This window comes from Pteronotus mesoamericanus, unplaced genomic scaffold (assembly GCF_021234165.1).
Source record: "Pteronotus mesoamericanus isolate MK-2021 breed Mesoamerican mustached bat unplaced genomic scaffold, CSHL_Meso_final contig_20, whole genome shotgun sequence".
NCBI lineage: Eukaryota > Metazoa > Chordata > Mammalia > Chiroptera > Mormoopidae > Pteronotus > Pteronotus mesoamericanus.
The window spans coordinates 30404352-30425254 of record NW_026555085.1 but is presented as its reverse complement, the minus strand read 5'-3'; the positions used below and the strand labels follow the sequence as shown (position 1 = coordinate 30425254).

The window sequence follows — 20903 nt, the reverse complement described above, 5'->3', positions numbered from 1 at the left end:
TCTTTACAGTCACAGTGGAATATAAGCAACACGCAATAGTACCTCGATACTCATCATTAATTTTTTTCTGGAACTCATGGGTGCCAAAACCTACTAGAACTGAATGATAAAGCATTTTCTTTCACAGGGTGTTGTCATAACTCACACAAGTTCTAGCAAGTTCAATGAGTCTTGAGCAAGTGCCAAGTGATGAAACATTTTTTTTCTCATCAAAATGCTCATCAGAATACAGGGTTCTGAAGCTGATAAGTACCAAGGTATGGCTGTATTTAATCAAAGATCATTGATTATTTGCAGTGATTGAAGGATACACTTAATCCCTTAGACATCTGAATTTAGATATATTACAAATCAAAAGGTCTCTTGTAAGAGAGAGCCTAAGAACACATTAGACCCCAACTCTGGGTTCTGGAGGTCCCATGTACTACCCTACTAAGGCTTCACTCTGCCAAGTTCAGGGAAACAATCTAGGACAGGTTCAGACGTGTGAACACACCCACCATTTTTCCTGAAGGCTGAATGGCACCTCCCATATGAAATCCTGGGATCCCATCCTCCCAATTTCACCACAAGCCCCCTCAGAAGCAGTGAGACAAAGACTAATGGTAGGGCTGTGGCAAAGGCATGTGGAGGCAGTAACCGCAGTGTTTTTAGTTGTTAGTTGAGCCACCCCTGGGCCTTGTGCTGATAAAAAGCTAGCCAGGCAGAGCAGCAAGGACCACCCTGGATGCAGCCAAGCCTGAAGTAGACAGCCACAGACTGCGGACTGCTTGAACCTTTGAACAGCCTGCCTAGAACTAGACAGAGACAGCATCTGGCATTGGCTTACACTAGCTTCCGAATACTGGAGGCATATCCAGAAAGAGAAGCCAGCAGGCAATCACCGAACTCTACTGAGACAAATTCCACCTCAATCTTTTTTATTTGTGTTATTTTTTCCTCTCGCTTAGCTTTTTAACATTTTTTATTTTTCTTCAATATTGTTCCTATTTTTTCACTATTTTCTTTAAATTTCAAATATCATATTTTACTCTTCCCTTTGCTTACTCCATTTTACTATCTTCTTTCTTTTTCTCAATTTCATTTTAAATTTTATTTTTCCCTTTCTTTGCCTTGCTTCAGTTCTTACTCTTACTATTTCTGTGGTCTCTATACTCTCAAAATCATATTTTCTTTTCTTTAGTTACCTCATGTTCTATTTTACTTTCTTATAATATTCCTATACTCTTCCATTTTTATTAATCTTTCCATATTTGTAAAGTTATTGCTGTTGTATTTTTTCAATTCAGTTCCATTTTGTCATTTTATTTTTAATTTGAAATCTCATATTTTCCCCTTCCTTTTTCCTACTCCATTTTGCCCACTTCCTTCCCTTTCTTATTTTTATCTTAAATTTTATTTTTCTACTTTCTTGCCTTGTTTCTATTCCATACTCTTTTTTAATTGTATTTTTCCATTACCATTTAGGTCTTTATACCATTCTCCCCCTGCAATCACCACACTGTTGTCCATGCCCGTGAGTCCTTTTTCTTTTTGCTCAGTCCTTCCACCCCTTAACCCCTCCCCTTAGCTCTCATCCTGAGTCTGTCTCTATTTTCCTTGTTAGTTCAGTTTGTTCATTAAATTCAACATATGAATGAAATCATATGATATTTGTCTTTTCTGAATGGCTTATTTCACTTATTTATCCTCCATTTATTCTCTCAAAATCACTTTTCTTTCCTTTAGTCATCTCATATTCTTTTTTTATTATGATGTTTTTATTATTTTTTTGCTTTTACTAATCTTTAGTTGTTTGTCATTGATATTACTGTTGTTGAGGGGTATTTTGCTAGTGTGGGCTTTATTTTCTGTGTTATTTTGTTTTGTTCTGCCAGCACATGTATAACAGAATACAAGACATGGTGGGGATAAAGACTCTCAGTCAGCCAGCTGGAGGGGAGGAAACCAATAAATAAGCCAACAAAAAAACAAAACCCAAATGCAACAGGAGAGCCTATATAAACTGCATAAAGGACATACCTAAAGCACACAGCTCAGTAGATCAAGGAGATTGCACCCTAGTTCTATAGGATTCCTACCTCAAAAGGCCATTCCACAAAGACAAGGAGTCAAAGCAGACCAATTTAATATGCAGAAATAAGCAAAAAGAGGCTACTAAGTTGGGGAGACAAAGAAAACCCCTGATCAAAAGGAAAGAAAACTTCCACAGGAAAAAAAGAAGCAAAGAAATTCAGGTGAACATTTATCAAACATAGAATTTCAAAGTTATGGTTATAAGGGTTATCAAGGGACTTAGAACTACAGGAACTTTATGGGAGCTACAAAGAACTTAGTGGGAACTACATCAGCATGAAAAAGGACACAAATTATGAATAAGAAGAAGGTGGAAATGAAGAATACAATATCTGAAATGAAGACTAGACTAGGAGGAATTAAATACAAGCTAGATGAAGCAAAGGATTGAATCAGCAAGTTGAAAGACAAGGGAGAAAAAATACCCAGTCAAAGCAACAAAACAAAACAAAACAAAAAAAATAATGAGGATAGTTTAAGAGAGCTTTGGAACAACATGAAATGTAGCAATATTAGTATCATAGGGATGCAGAAGGAGAAGAAAAGGACTAAGTGATAGAAAACCTATTTGAAGAAATAATGACAGAAAACTTCTCTAACTTGGTGAAAGAAAAAAAAAATCACATAAACTAAGGAAGCATATCAGGTCCCAATCAAGATGAACGCAAGAAAGCCCACTCCAAGACACATTTAATTGTAAATTAAAATTGTAAAATTTAAGGACAAAGAGAGAATCTTAAAAGAGACGAATGAAAACAGCTAGCAATATACAAGGAAGCTCTGGTAAGTCTGTCAGCAAATTTTTCAAAAGAAACAGTGCAAACCAGAAGGGACCGATGTGAAATATTCCTAGTAATGAAAAGCAAGGACCTGCAACCAAGACTACTCTACCCAGCAAGGCTCTCATTTAAAATAAAAGACAAAATGAAGAGCTTTCGAGACAAAAGAAGGCTAAAAGAGTATGACTCCACCAAGCCAGCACTGCAAAAGATGCTAAAGGGACTGCTTTAAGAAGAAAAAGAAATAAACAGAGAAAGAGAGAGAAACACAGATACAAAGGGGGAAAATGGCAATAAATAAATACCTATCAATACTAACCTTAACTATAATTAAATTAAATGCTCCAGTAAAAAGACATAGGGTAGCTGAATGGATAAGAAAACACTGCCTACATATATACTGTCTACAAGAAACCCACCTCAGAACAAAAATGTACACATACTAAAAACGAAGGGATGAAAAAAAAAACATTCCATGCAAATAGACATGAAAAAGCCAGGGTTGCAATACTTATATCAGACAAAATAGATTTCAAAACAAAGGCCATAACAAGAGGCAAGGAAGGTCACTACATAATATGTAAGGGAGTAGTCCAACAAGAGGATATAACCTTTGTAAACATATGCACCCAATATAGGAGTACCTGAATATATATAGAATCTCTTGGAGGACTTTGACAAAAAGATTGACAATGATGCAGACTTTGTAGGGGATTTTAACAGCCACTCTTAATAAAAAGAAATCAAAGAAAAAGTCAAAAATGATATTGCAGCCTTAAATGACACTTTAGATCAAGTGAACTTAATTAATATTTACAAAACATTTCAGCTCAAAGAAGGAAAATAGGTATTCTTCCTGAACACCCATAGATCATTTTCAAAGAAAGACTACATTGTAGGACACAAAACAAGTCAAAATAAATTCAAGAAAATTGAAAACATAGCAAGCATCTTCTCATATCACAATGGCTTGAAACTGTAAACCAACCTCAAGAAAAAAAAGACCTCAATAACATTTAAATACATGGAGGATGAATAAATTGTTATTAAATAATGAATGGGTTGACAATGAGATCAAGGAAGAAATCAAGAAGTATCCGGAAACAGATGAAAATGAACAGACAACATTCTAAACCCTATGGGACACAGTGAAAGCAGTCCTGAGAGGGAAGCCCATATCATTAGAGGCCTACCTAAGGAAGGCAGAAAAATCTCAAATAAACAGCCAAACCCTACGTCTAAAAGGATAAAGGAACAACAACTAAAGCCCAGAGTGAGTAGAAGAAAGGAAATAATAAAGATTAGAATGAATTAAATGGCACAGAGAATAATAATAATTTAACATGAATTTAAAAGGTCAACGAATCCAGGAGTGTTCTTTGAAAAGATAAACAAAATTAACCAGATTCATCGAAAAAAAAAAAAAAGAGAGAGAGAGAGAAGACCCAAATAATTAAAATCAGCAATGAAAGAGGGGAAGTAACAACTGATACCACACAAATGCAAAGAATTGTAAGAAATTACTATAAATATATGCCAAGAAATTAGACAACCTGGGTGAAAAGGATAGATTTCTAGGAACACACAATCTTCAAAACTGAATCAAGAAGAAGCAGAAAGCCTGAATAAACCAAAAACAACTAGCAAAATTTAAATGGTTATAAAAAAATTACACCCAAAAGCCCTGGAACAGATGGTTTCACAGGTGAAATTTACCAAACATTCAAAGAAGAGTGAACACCTACCCATCTTAAAATATTCCAAAAATTTCAAAAGGAGAGAAGACTCCCAAATTCTTTTTAGGAAGCCAGTATATCCTAATTCCAAAACCAGGCAAAGACACAACAAAAAGAAAATTACAGGCCACTATCTCTTATGAAGATAGATGCTAAAACCCTAAACAAAACATTAGCAAACCAGATCCAACAATACATTAAAAAGATCATACACCATGATCAAGTGGGATTTACTCCAGGGATGCAAGAATGATACAATATACATAAATCATTAAATGTAACACATTTCATAAACAAAATGAAAGACAAAAACCACATCACAATATCAATAGATCCAGAAAAAGCATTTGATAAAATCCAGAATCCATTTATTACAATAACACTCAGCAAAGTGAGACTAGAGGGAGCACACCTTAACATAATAAAGGCCATATATGGAAAACCTACTGCCAACATCATACTCCATGGATGAAAACTAAAAGCATTTCTCTTAAGATTAGGAAGATAAAAGTGTCTGCTTTCACCACTCTTTTTCAACATCATAGTGGAAGTTATAACCACAGCAATCAGACAAGAAGAAGAAATAAAAGACATCCAAATTTTAAAGGAGAACATAAAACTGACATTATTCACAGATGACATGATAGTGTACATAGAAAACCCTATAGACTCCACAAAAAAAAGTATTTGACCTAATAAATGCATCTGGCAAATATTCAAAGTCAATATTCAAAATTTAATGGCATTTTTGTACAAAAATCATGAATTATCAGAAAGAGAGAAAACCCCCCAAAAATCCCATTTACTATATGAACAAAAATAAATACATAAAGTACCTAGGAATAAATTTAACTAAGGGTGTAAAAGATCTGTACTTGTAAAACTTTAGAACACTGAAAAAAAGAAATTGAGGAATATACAAATAAATGGAAGCATATACCATGTTCATGGAGTGTAAGAATTAACATCATTAAAATACCCACATTACTCAAACCAATCTATAGATCCAATGCAATTTTTATTAAAATATCCAAGGCATATTTCACAGATATCAATCAATATTCCAAAAATTTATATGGAACTAAAAAAAAAAAACAGCCTCAGCAATCTTGAAAAAGAAGAATAAAGTCAGAAGGCTCACAATACCTGATATTAAGTTATACTACAAGGCCACTGTAATCAAAATAGCATGGTACTGGCATAAGAACAGACACTTAGCTAATGGAACAGATAGAGAGCCTAGCAGGGAACCCATGTCCCTCTGGTCAATTAATATTTGACAAAGCAGGCAAGAGCATACAATGTAGTAACAATAGTCTCTTCAATAAATGGTGTTCAGTAAACTGGACTAGTACATGCAAAAAAAATGAAACTAGTTCACCACTTACACCATATACCAGAATAAACTCAAAATGGATAAAAGACTTATATATCAGTCATGATACCATAGAAATCTGAGCAGAAAATATAGGCAGTCACATTTCAGATATCTCACTTGGCAGTATTTTTGCCAACATATCTCCTTCGAAAAGGGAAATAAAGGAAAAAATAAACAAATGGGGCTACATCAGATTAAAAACCTTCTGCACTGCTAAAGAAACCATCATCAAAATGAAAGGAGAACTGACTGCATAGGAGAACAAATTTACCAATGATACATCGAACAATGATAATTTCCAAAATATATAAATAACTCATACATGTCAACATCAGGAAGACTAACAATCCAAGTTAAAAAATGGGCAAAGTACCCAAAGAGGCACTTCTCCCAAGAGGACACATAGAGGGCCCACTCACATGAAAAAATGTTCAACATCACTAGTCACCAGAGGCATGCAAATTAAAATCACAATGAGAGACCACCTCACACCTGTCAGAATGTCTACCATTAATAAATCAATGAACAACAAATGCTGGCGAGGATGCAGAGAAAAAACAACCTTAGTGCACTGTTGGTGGGAATGCAGACTGGTGCAGCCACTGTGGAAAATAGTATGGAATTTCCTCAAAAAGCTATAAACAGAACTACTTTCCGAACCAGTGATTCCACAGCATGGAATCTATACTAAGAATTCCAAAACACCAGTATAAAAGGACATATGTACCCTTATGTTCATAACAGTGCTAGTTAAAAGAACCAAGAGTTAGAAACAGCCTCAGTGTGCATCAGTAGATGAGTGGATAAAAAATAATGAAACATTTACACAATGAAATACTATACATCTAAAAAAAAGAAGGAATTTCTACCTTTTGAGGCAGCATTGATGAAACTGGAGACTATTATGCTAAGTGAAATAAGCAAGTTGGTCAAAGATAAATACCAAATGATCCCATTTATAAGAGGAATCTAATTAACAAAATAATCTAATGAGCAAAAGATAACCAGAGGCATGGGATCATGGAATAGACTGACCATGGTACAAGGGGAGAAAAGAGGTGAGGATTGTTTGAAAGAAGGTGAAGGGATCAGACAAAGAACAATATGAAGGACCCAAGGAAATGGACAGCAATGTGGGGATTGACTATGGAAGTGGGGGGCGGGGACGGCAGAGGAATGTGAAGGGGAAAATATTGGGATAATTGGAACTCATAAACAATAAAACATAATTTTTTTTTTAAAAAGTCTCCCTTATGGATTGTGAGAGCTCACCCTTAGCCGAAAGGGTCATAGAACCTAAACACTGACTCAAAAATGTGGAATACTTACTTGATTACATGATTGGTGAACAAAGCACAAGCATATAGCACCAGCATAAGAGATACTCAAAAATTAATTTTTAAATGCATAGTACGTATTAAATAAAGTATCCTCAGGAGTGACAAAATTTTATTTATATTATAATTTTTATTTGGCAGTTTTGTACTATTACAGTTTAGAATTACACCAGGGTGTGCCATTATTTTTATATCTTAGAACCTTGAAACACCTTAGTCACAGCTTTAAGTGAAGTCTGAGGTGGAGGTTAGTTATCAAACCCTTATGGATCCTCAGAGGAATGCTTCCCTTGGACTTCTGCAGAGAAATATTCACCAGCTCCTTTCCACGCAGACCTTCAGAGGTCATTCTGTTTCCAGACAAAGAACTTGGTTGGCCCTGAGTATGTCTGACTAGGGCTAGCTGGTAGTGTACGTTCTTGACTTCATGAAGGAAAGATGTAACAAGTCCAGGTGACTGTGAAATACATTTATTAAATCTGAAGACAGTAAAACAAGCAAGGGCTTAGAATAAAAGAAGCAAGAAGAGAGCCTAGATTAGGCTGTCGTAGTTCACTGGGAAGTGAAATAAAAGGGGGCCTTGGAGACAGGTTCAGGGAATTAACCTGGGACAAGCTGCCACTGCCTGTTGCTCCCCTGGTTGCAAGGCTCCTTGGGAGCCTTAAAGTTTGGGAGATATGCGCCTGTAGGGGAAGAACTAAGTCAAGAAGAGGGGAAAGGAAATGGCACAGTCTGCTTCCAGATGGAGAGTGAGCTCTGAGTCCTTTGTCCTCAGGCCTTTATCTCTCTCTTGCAGGCAGGAACCTTACAGGGGGTCTCAGGAGAGTGTTTCCAGGTGTGCTCTTTCAGGGTCATGATCTCTACTGATTGGTCAGTAACAGGGCAGGGGGTCATTAGTCATTGCAGTTGATCCTGGCATTACCTACCTGGTTTTGCTGTTTTTCTGAGCCTGGAGTTTAGATGTTATCTCTAGGGAGGTGACCTTCTGCACCTGGCTGTAAATTGCTCAGCCATTTATTCAGCTGTCCTAGTTTTCTTGTTTCACTTGCCAAGGAATTTTCCTAGCTTCTTACTATATGGCCTCAATTGTTGCTACTTACCTTGTTCTAGAGAGGTCACTACTAGAGAGGTCACTAAGGTGCCATAGAAGGCCATCCCCCAACAAATCCAATAATCGAACAAGATAGGATTGGTGTTCCAGGGGCAATTCCCAGCTACAGGGAAACCCCCAGGAGCAGATGCAGTGGCCTGTAAAGAATCCTATTGCTGCAAATTGAGGTTATAAAATACTAGGCTATAGTGGTCTGGGATCTTGATAGAAGCAACAAAAAATAAATAGGATCAGATACCAAAAATTGATTCTGGATAGGACTGAGTGTAGAGAAGCAAAACCAGAAATACAAATATTTAAATGCGCAGTGCAAGACCATAGCTAGAACAAGAGACTGAGTCTCAGACACTGGGTAACTACAAGATGTGATTCCTTCTGTCTCTATAGTAATGTAAATGCATTTTACTATGGCCACATATTGAAATGTGCTAATAAAATTGATGGAAATCAAGTTTTTAAGAAAAACAGGTTTTGTATTATAGTCTTTATATCTGGTTAATTTTGGTAGACATGGTGCAAGAAGTATTAAATTTTAACTGAAAGAGTATATATACTTACACTTGAAAATTAGAATTATGTAATCATATATTGAATACAAAAATCAAAATGTTATTAATAAAATCACTTCTTACTATAATATATGAATTTAATTTATCATTCCATGTAACTTTTTATTTTGAGTTAATTTTGTTTATATGAATGTCCTGCTGAGAAAAATATAATGCAATTTTTCTATTATTTAGATTATTCATTTGCTCATTTATCATTTTTATTTCCTTAGTGGATTGATTTACAATTCTTCAATTGTTATAATTTTGGAAAACGGAACTATTCTTCATTACATGCATTGATTACTTGAAGTTAGTTGCAGTTTCTGAAAGAGCAAAGGTGCATTTTCTATATGAATCAAACTTCTGTGAAAAAAAACCCTGCTTACCTTTACTCTCCATTTATTTTGTTGCATATGAAACTAATTAATAGTCATCTTTGAGGTCTATTATGACAAGACACAACAAAGCCAATTTATGTGGCATCAGGAGATCACTTTACATTCATCTGAGAGTAGAAAATAAATAAAATGTGCATGCAAACAGGCTCAGAAGAGGCCATTTTGACCTTAATGATTGAGACTCTATTTTCTCCTTTGTCTTCAGAGACTTTCTCTAATTAATAGGTTTTCTGAATCACAATCAAGGAAAAAATTGCCAGGAGAAATTTTATTATGGCTGGAGCCTAGGTGAAGAGCTTGCTCTATATGCTTTTGATCTCTTAATGTGTGTAAAGCATTTTAACAGATAGAGAAAAAGATGCATTTCCAAAGACAATGCCTGAGAGAGATAAAGAATTCTTGCCCCCAGCAGAATTAAACCTGACTGGGATGAGTGAGTGGTAATTATTCTTATTAACTTAATAAATAATTACCGACCACCTACTGAGACCACCCCCAGGTACACACTTAAAGTATTTTTAATTTAATTTCTTGGAGTGACAATAATAAAATTATATAGGTTTCAAGTATACAATTCTATAATACATCATCTGCATATTGTATTATGTGTTCACAATCTAAATTCTCCTTCTGTCACTATTTATCTCCATTTTACTCTCTTCTACTTTCCCCATCCCCTTTTCCTTTGATAGTTACCAAGCTGTTGCCTGTGTCTGTGAATTTTTTGTTTGTTTGTTTGTTTTTGTTTAATCCCTTTACCTTTTTCACACAGACCCACAATACCCCTCTGCTTTAACAGATGTCAGTGTGTTTTCTGTATTTATGAGTCTGTTTCTATTTCATTTGTTAGTTTATTTTGTTCATTAGAGTCCACACATAAGTGAAATCATAGAGTATTTTCTTTCACTGGCTTATTTCACTAAGCATAATATTCTCCAGGTCCATCCATGCTGTTGCAAAAGGTAAGATTTCCTTCTTTTTAATGGCTGAGCCTTATTCCATTATGTAAATGTGCCACAGTTTTGTTGTTGTTTTAATCCACTCATCTACTGACAGTCAGTTGTGCTGCTTCCAAATCTTGGCTATTGCAAATAGCACTGCAGTACCTGTAAGGGTGCATATATTCTTTCGAATCAGTGCTTCAGGTTTCTTCTAACATATGCCCAGAAGTGGAATTGCTGGGTCATAAAGTAGTTCCACTTTTAATTTTTTGAGGTAATTCCATATTGTTTTCCACAGTGGTTACACCAGTCTGCATTTTCACCAAAAATGCACAAGTGTTCCTTTTTCTCTACATCTTCACCAGCACTTTTTTGCTGATTTATTGATAATAGCCATTCTGACAGGTGTAAGGTGATATCTCATTTTGGTTTTAACTTTTATTTCTCAGATGATTAGTGATGTTGAGCATCTTTTCATTTGCCTCTTGGCTATCTATACATCCTCTTTGTCTTATATAGGTAGGGGGCTACTGGCATCTGGTAGCTGGAGGGAAGAGATATTGCCAAATACCTTTCAATGCACGGAACAGAGTGTATATATATTTGTGTGTGTGTGTGTGTGTGTGTGTGTGTGTGTATGTATGTATGTTAATCATGCCAAGGCTGATTAACAGTGACTTTCTAGGTGCTTACAGAAAAGGATTTAAAATCACAAAGATTTTCTGGAAGAAGTTGAGTTTAAGTGGAGTAACATAAAATGTGGTATGGATAGTCAGAAGGCTACTGCAGCATGGTAAGCAAGAAGTAATTGTAGCTTAGATTGAGTTTGCAAAATTTTAAGATTTTAGGATAATAAATTGTACACTGTTGCTGCTTGTGCACTTTATCATGGATTTATTGGCTCTCCTTTCTGGCATAAGGCAGCAACTTGGCCCACATGTTTCCTAGATGCTGCTAAATATCCTCCTTTAGCTCTTGAGCATGATGCATAGTTAGCTGCAGGATAGAGGTCATGTTTATTCTATCATTACATTTGGAGTTGTGGCAGTGGTGAGAGAGGAACGTGGCTTCTAGTTTGTCCTGTGGATTCCAGCTCATCCTCAAAAGTTCCACCTCACTTTTCTCTTCCTTACTCTACAATTATCTTTTATTCCTGACAGACTACCTTGCTGACAGAGAATTGGATGTACATGAGTAGCTTTCTACAGATAATTTAACAAACTCCTAAAAGTGTGCAATGTAAATTTCCTCACAAAATCATTCTATACAACTCTTAGTACTTGCACATTTCTAATCAAATCCTGGTTGATATAGTTGGGTGCTCTCAATTAAAATTTGAAAATGACTAGACAAAGTTGAAGTTCAGGGGCAATGAAAGCCTGACTGTCTTTAGGACACAAGAATAGTAAACTTTTGTAGTGGTGGTAAAATGAAGATAGAGATGTTTTCACAAGGAGTGAAACAGCTTTAAATAAATCAATCTTGGATTGTATCAACGTGGACTGCTTTTAGCCTAACTGGCTTCCAGTAAGGAAAGTAAATCTTCTCTTGGAGAAAGACAATAAGAACAGAATTTCAAATGATCTTACAATTTTTAAATTGTATTTGTTCATAGGAACATTTCATCACACAACTTTTGTTCTATTTTAAATTTTATTTTTTCTTCAAAAATGACTTAGCCATTCTTGAGAACTTCTCTTTCATGTAAAATATAGAATGAACTTTTGATAGTTTATTTTAACTATTAATGAGATGCCATTACATTTCTATAGGTCAATGTGTAGTTATAATTTATAGTGGAGATATTTCAATCTTTGTAAGATTATATTTGCCTACATATTTGGATCTTTCTCATATTCTCTCTGTCGCTGTGTCTCTCTCTACCTCTCTGTGTATGTGTGTGTAGCACATGCTTTTATAGAATCTCTCTAGTTATATAGATTTTGTTGCTGTGAAGAAAATTTATTTTACATTTCGTAAGTATTTTATAGATTTTTAGTATTGCTATTATCTGAATATAAGAATAAACATTGATAAATTCTTGTTTTTAGCAAGATGACAGAGATGAAAATTATTTTAACATGTTAGACAAGTGATAGATTCTCTCTTAAAACGTAGGGATGTGTAGATTTTCACTTACACACGTAAATATGACTGAGGAAAAAAAGTGACTCTCAAACATGCAAATGGGACATTTTTTCCTAGTAGCTTTTGACTTATGGAGACAGAAAACACAAATAATTACAAAGTTAATTTGGTAAAATATAGTATCCAGATGTGGACAATAATATTTTACTTTACTCTTCACTCTTTAGATCACATTTAATCTAACATATTTACACCTGAGCACCATGATTTAAGTGAATATTAATTACAAGAGTGCAGCAAGAAACAAACAGAATACGAACAAGTAGCCATGCCTTTTTTGTTTATCTAATAAACAGCTAAAGTTTGATCATGATGAATGCTATCAGTTTATCGATGGGAAAAATAGTTAAAACAATGAACTTATGATTTGACTGAGACATTTATGCTTACAAAGATAAAATCAAAAATAATAAAATTATTGAACTTAGAGTCATAAAAGCTAAAGAATACATAAAATTATTTAAATATATGAGGGAATGCTACTTAGAAAAAAGGAATAATATTCTGAAATCAGTAAAATTATTTGGAGGTTATTGTAAGGAGGACCTGGGACTATGTATATAAAATAATTTTGTTTTTCTAAAAACTAGGGTTATCCAACACATGCCTTAGATGGTAAAATATGCATGATAGAGAATAAACACCTTTTAGAGAATAAATGCAGACTAAGTTTGTATAGATTATGATTGTTTTCTATAATAGTGCTTTCCAACTACAAGCATTAGGGAGATTCTTTAGATTTAAATTGTGATTTGAGATTCTATTTTTACATTATCATTATCCTTAATCAAATCTAATGAAGATCCAAGTTTGGATATCATTATTCTAAACAATGTCTAAATTCCAAATAAAGCATTCTATGTTTTACAACTATTAAAGGAAATATGGAAAATACTCTTCTTTTAGCTATCATTGTATACAAATTCCTAAGACAGTGTCTCAATAAACAAATATTAGTTTAGTTTATGATTCTTTCTGAGCCAGGTTGGCTGATATCTGAAAGGTTCATTTATGGCCTGCATATTAGGTTAGCATGGAGGTGACTGGTCTAGACTGATCCCAGTCACATGTATAGTACTGGTCTATCTGGTGAGACATGAACCACTGGACCACACATCTCTCACCTTCCACCAAGCAAATCTCTGGGCCTATTTCCCTAGTCGTGGCAGATTTCCAAAAGAGAGAAGGGAGTCCCATTAAAACTCTTGAGGCCTAGTTTTCAGACCTGCTTAACAGTTACTTGTGCTGCACTGTATTGCTACAAGCCAATCACAAGGCCAGTCTGTACTCAAGGGAGTTTAATAGGCTCCGTCTCATCATGGAAGATCATGTTACAAAGAGTATAATACTAAAAAGGGTAAATATTTGTAGATATTTCAACTGATCATCCAAAAAGTGAGAATAACTGAAAGTACATGTGAACTTAATATATTGAATGTAGTACATCTGTTGTCTCTATCTTAAAGGGACTGGCTTTGATGCTATGTCATAATTTTATGATTACATTGACTTCTCTAGTCGCTGGAATGCTTACTTAACCTCCATGTCATAAAAAGTAATGGATTAGCCTTAATATGACCATATTAATGTAACTCTGTCTCTTGTTGAATTCAGTGCTTGGAAATAAATAAAGAGTTGTGAAACTTCTTCATCTGAAATTTTACATGAAAAGAAATTTGAATCAGCCTGAAAATAAATAGTCTCTGTGGTTCTATCTATAGTGTGGCAGGTTCAAAAGATCTTTGCTTTTATTCTTGTGAGAGAAAAGTTGAAAAATCACAGGATTGTAATCATTGCTATCCTACCACTATGCTTTCCAATACTGATGTGAAGCTTGAGTAAGTATTACAAAAATAAAATGTACGCTCTAAACCTAATCATTAATATTGTCGATGATAGAGAATTTCTTTATGGCAAATATTTGATATGTACTTGGGGATTACTTATTTTCTCCAACATGACATCTGTTTCTGAAATGCATAGTTTGTGTTGTTACATCCTACCAGGAAGTACAGAACTAAGAATTATGCTCAGTTGTAGTAACTTTTTATTTTATCAATTATTTTCTGATATGTTCATTGTTCTCAGCCTAACCACTTTTTACCTGAACCTATATTTTATCTCTATTTTATTGAACCTATTTTTTATTTTTGATTTACTTTATTCAGGTCATATCTGGAGATAGTAGATGAACTAAAATATCAGAGAAAAATAATTACAAATTTCTCTGTCACAATTTTTCTGTTCACCTATTTGGATATAATTACTATAGAAACTTTTGTTAGAGATAATGAAGCAAGTAATATATTTTCATGAGAAATACTCCCAGATTTAGATTGTAAAAATTAATTGCCTTAGGCAGGGTCATAACCCCAATTACTTCAATTAGGTGTTTCATGGAATTCATTATACTCAATTAATATTTGTTAAATTTATTCAGTATTCTTAACACTTTTATGAGTGCAATAAAAACTCATAAAGTGAACTCAAAACTTTTATTATTGAAAGTTGAGTTTGAAAGATATCTGTTCAGTTTTGTGTATTGACTAATCAATATTTTATAAATTCAATTTTTAACTTACAAGATTCTATCTTATATCAACTAATAGTTGTTCATAAAGGGATTCTAAACCACTCTCCCCAAAATCATATTATCTGTCTTGAGATATGTTAGTGCTCAAACTCTTCTTCTATTTGCTTTTCATATTACTTCTGGCCATGTCAAGGCACCTTCATTTGCCTATCATTGTGCCTCACAGTTCTTCTAAAACAGAAATTTGGAAGTGTATAAATGCCAACTATTCTATAATCTTGAAATTTAAATTATTTGCTAAGGATTGATATACTATTCATGACAACCCAGATTCGCCTATAAATTTATTGACATTGGAGATAATTAGAATAGATGATTAGAAAGACAGAGATATTTTTAAGATTAAATCTGTAGTCTGCAAAACACTACACACGATGAGTTTTAAAGTTCAAAATAATTTATGAGATTGTATAACCCAAGTCCTGTACAGTGATGCAATAAATCTGATATATATCACCACCAAAGAGTAGAAAATTAAAAATATTTTTAAAATTTGTTTTTTTTTTTAAGAAAATCATATGATTGAATCATGAAATTAGAAAGTATATGAAATCAGGCTCACATCTAACAGATTCTAGGAAGCAGCTTCCACTATGTTTTGGGACTATTCCTCAGGAATCTAAACTCTTTGGACAGTTTCCCACTACCTTCAACCAGAGGCTCTCAGTGTGTAATCTCAAAAGCTTTTCAGGGAGTACATTTTTATAATAATATTGTGACATTTTTTTCTCTTTGTGTTGATATTGTTTCTGCTGATGCAAAAGCAATTATATGTGTAATTTCTGATAACTTAGCCCAAATAAATCAGGTCACCAAATTGTATTTATAGTCATTGTGTTCTTCACCACACATGTACACTGCAAGTTTTGGTGAAAGATGCCCTTTGTGAAGCTGTAAACATATCATATTTATTTAATCTTAGCATTTTGGCACATTATTATTCTATGTGACAATAAGGAAAGTACACATAGAATGTTCTCCTGCCAATCAAATTATAATTGTTTTCTTAAGAAAGCCACTTGTGTAATGGTTCTGATTGTGAGCTGAAATAGCCAATACTTTTCATAAAAACCCATTAATAATAAAAATATATGACTAATAATTTTTTCAGAGACAAGTATTTGGTAGAATTTTCCCAAAAAGAATCAAAATGAGACTGTTGCTTCAAAGAAAGTAATTTATAATAATTTTTGCTGAAAATAAGATCTGAGCTTTCAAAAAAATTAGAAATCTAGAATATTTGTATTTGTCACTTATACTTCAATAATATTATTATATTCCAACTTTGGCTTTGGGGAGTTCTTTCATGTTGGTATCTATGTCCCTTTAACATGCCCTCATCATTTTATTATGTTAATAGTCTCCTAATTTCTTTTCCTGCAAGGTATTCCAGGCTTATTTTATATTTTATCTGTCTTGACTCTAGAATCAATCATTTCTCCAAAGAGCTTAAGTTATTATATTAGAGAATGATATTGGAAACCAAGACCTGAGGGCTGTGTGTGCTTAATGCTACTCAGGTGTTGTATGTACTCTAGCACTCTCTGTGGCCACTCGTGCTTTGTTTGTAAGCTCAGATCAGCTACTGAGCCCCTCCAGTAAAATTTAATTCTAGCTCTTGGCCCTGGCCAGTTTGGCTAGATTGGTTGCAGCATCATCCTGTAATTGGAGGATTGTGGATTAGATTCCCAGTAAGGGCACATGCCTAGGTTGTGGGCTTGATCCCTGGTTCAGGCGCACTCCGCAGTTGCCAGGTATAGGAGGCAACAAATTGATGTTTCTATCCCTTCTTTTCTCCCTTCCTCTCTCTAAAAAAGCAATGAAAAAGTATCCTCAGGTGAGGATAAAGAATAAATTAAAAATTTAATTCAAGCTATTAGACTTTCCAATTATAGAATAACTTCTATTGGTCTTTTTATATAATTTCTATCTCTATTGAAATATTTGGTAAGATGTAATTGTCATACTTTTCTTTAAACATGGTTTATTTTAGTTCTTTGAACATATTTATAAAGACCAATTTAAAGTATTTACTAAATTGAATATCCTGGTGCTTTCACAGTTTCTGTTGACTGCTTATTTTTCCTTAGTATGGTCATAATTTTCTATTTATTTGCAAATCTCCTAATTTTTAAAAACTGGACATTTTAGATAATATCTTTTATCAATTCTGAAATCTATTCCCCAATCATTGTTGTTATTTTTGTTGTTGCTATTGTTGCTGTCATTTACTTTTCTAGACATTCCCTATAAGCCTGTATTCTCTGCAGCATGCAACCAATAGTATCTCTATCATTTTTGTTTAGTTTATTATAACTGTCTTAGACTGCTGGGCTGCTATAATGGAATACCAAAAACTGGGTAAATTATAAACAACAAAAATGTATTTGTTACAGTGATGGAGACTAAGAAGTTCAAGATCAGGATGCCAGCAGACCTTGTCTGGTGAGACTTCTCCAACTGGCTCATCTTTCTGCTATGTCCTCACATTCAGAAGGCAAAGGGAAGTCTTTGGGGTCTCATTTATAAGAGCACTTGTCCAAGTCATGAGGACTGCAGCCTCATGACCTAAGCACCTTCTAAAGCTTCCACCTCAAATGTCATTGCGGATTAGGTTTTAACACATAAATTTTGGGGTACACAGACATTCAGTCTACATAAATCATGCAATCTTATGGTTGCCCCCTAGTTATCAATTAGTATAGCTAAGTACTTAGCCAATGATTTCTTTAAGTTCTTTGCATCAATAAGACTTCTGCCTCTAGAAGAGAATTGTGTGTGTTGTGCATTCATGTGTGTGCATGTGTGTGTTAGGGTTACCTTCAACATTCAGCATCCTGGTGGTAATGTAATTCTGCCTCACACTTACTTACTTACTGCTTGTGCAGTGCTTGGAGAACAGCCAGAGGTAAATAACTAGAACACTTTCCTGGGTGTACATGCAGTTTTCTCAATCACCAGGATATGTCAGGACTTTTCTTAACCACTATATATTTTCTGTTCCCTAGATATTACCCTTAAATTATTGGCTATAGTTTCGTTTGTCCACAGTTTGTCCAAATCTAGTATTGTAAACTCTGGTAACCTTTATGTTGAACAATTCAAACTGATTGTTTTCAATGCTTTGGGATATAGTTTTTCCTCTTGAGCTGAGCTCTGAGTCAGGTCAAACAGCCATAATATCCTTGGGGTGGGGTTTATCCTGGGAGCTTCATGTTGGGTCAAATAATGACAATAGACTGGTGATGAGACTTTCAATGAGTTCCCAACATGTATGAAGGCTGAAAGTTTGTTGGCGTTTGAGGCAATAGTTTGGAAATAGTCTTAAATTACAATGTCACAAAATTCACAATTTTCATGGATATTTAGTACATTTTCTTAAATAAATATGTTTGCTATTTTAAATTTCAGAGTTCAATGTTTGTAAAATATATCTTGAATAAATATTGCGCTCTCAGATGGAAATAACTGAGTTTTCATTTCAAATATATTTTCAGTCAAAATTCTAGTCATTTATTTTATTTTTAAAACACTGACAAAATAATTCTAGAATTTATTTGGAAGTAAACCAAACTATAATTTGACACATTTAAATGAAAGGATAAAGTTTTGTTTAAAAAACCATATCACTATTTGTAAATCAAGCAAAAATTAAAATCTTGTGATAGTAGAGTAGGAACATGTTTAGACATATTCCCAATTTAAATTTGGTTCCATTTTTTATTTGTTAAAATAATTTAAATATGATTAGATTATGAGTAGATTATTTTTCTACTTTCTAATGGTTTATAAAGAAATACTGAGATAAATATATTAGAGATTGGAATATTTTACTGATGTATATTACTAATATTCTCATACCTTTAATCTCTTAGTCACACCTTGATACAAAGATTACTTTGACAGTATAGAATATAAACACACTGTTTTAGAATTACATCTAAAACTTTATTTATTACTTTCTTCACTTAATAAATATTGTTGTTACATTTCCAGTAATATACTGCATACTAGGGACACAGGATTCATCAAGATGAAAAAGACTCCTACCTTCAAGAAATTCTCTTATTGGAAGGAAGACATAAACAAACTAAATATTCTGAGTGTAACGCAAGGGATATTAAAATTACCAACATTCACAGAACACTGAAAATTAACCTTGCTTGCTCTTAGGACACAGGCGATATCTTCTGTGAACATCACCGTATTTCCACTTTATCTAACTCAGAGGAAAACTAGACTTAATATGTTTTAATACCTAACATTCTCCAGGGGAAGAATTTGTTATTTCCACTTCCCCAGTTTCCATTGGTCACTTAAAAGTTTGATTTCAAAAGGCTTTTTTTTTTTTATAAATGAGAGAAATAATTTTGATGAAAATCTAAAAAGACACTCAAGTGATCTAAAATACTTTCATAAATATTAATATGGACAAAATTATTGTCTTGAAAAATGTAAACAGCCTTGAATATTCTTGAAAAATATGAAGATGAACAGGGATAACTTAATAACGGGAGTAGTTCATATGGACTCTGGAGTTGACAAACTGTCAGACTGTCACAAGATTAAACTCTACAAAATTATGTACCCTCTATTTCAGTATCTATAAAATAAACCAGTTCTGGAGATTTGGGTGTGTTATTAACTTACATGACAACAACTCAGAAAAAAAAATAAAAATTACTTTTAATTATAGCACATTGGGGGGCTTCCAGAAAAACATACATATATGTACTATATATAACACATATGCCTATACATTCCTTATGTTTATATGTATGTGTGTGTAGCAGATAGATAATAGATGCTTATGGAACATACATAGATACACACACCCATTTTGTTTTGGAGGACTGCTTCTGACCTACCTAATATATTACTGAGATTGTTCTTTGTTTAAAATATTATTGATTCTTCCAGGAGTTTGAAAACGATGGTCATGTGCCATGATATATGCACTCTGCATAGTATAGGTTACTGGGAAGACCCAAATTAAGGGGCTTCCATTCCTTGGTTTTTATGCTTGCAAGAATAAATTCTTTCAAAAGTATAGTGGAAATGAGGCAGTAAGTTTATTTATGAAATACACGTGAGCATGAAGCTGCAGGTGGGCACCCAGCTAGTCTGAGTGCCCCACCCACTGGGGGTTTAGGGGTTATATGCTTGCAGCCAGCCTCCAGACTCCCCCCTTCCTCCTTACTCTGGACTTTGGGATTAACATACAGTTTAAAATGCTTATTCCCCAGGAAGTAGCAACAATATCCACAGAATTTCAAAGGCCCCTCCTGCTACGTTGATGGTGGTCTCGTGAACTTCAGAAGACCTGGTAATCTTATCTGACAGGGCTTAGAACTGCTGAGTCACTGGGTTAGAAATGTCTCCCTCCCCCATCCCACCTTGGTTTGCTCTCTATCCTGCCTAATAGAACAAAATAGTAGGTGAAACGAGATCCATGTTGTGTCATGATCATGTAAATAACCTGCTAAACAAATGAATCTGTTTCCTATTGCTCAAGATGTGCAGAGTTCTCACATTTACTGAGTAGATACTGTAGCTCCACCTTCCTTTTTATTTTATGTCTTAAAATACATTTTTATATGTTAAAAAGCATTCTAGCTCATCTATTGTATTCTTTGGACTAATTTATGATTTTTTTCATAATATATTAGTAGTCAGGTAATGATATATTAATAGTTATTTTCTTGCATAATATTACATTTTTCTTCTCAGGCTATTTTGGAGGATAAAAATATGAATAATGTTTTTAGAAAAAAAGTAAAATATTTATATTTATTTAATATGATGAAGTAAATACAGTAGATCCTTAAATCATGTTGTTTTGTTCAACAGCATTT

General features: G+C 33.9%; 1 pseudogene; it reads right to left on the bottom strand.

The window, feature by feature from the left end:
• LOC129066853 (ubiquitin-conjugating enzyme E2 W-like) overlaps nt 1-8461 on the bottom strand; it is a 172214-nt pseudogene extending 163753 nt beyond the window's left edge.
• Nucleotides 8462-20903: the final 12442 nt, after the last annotated feature.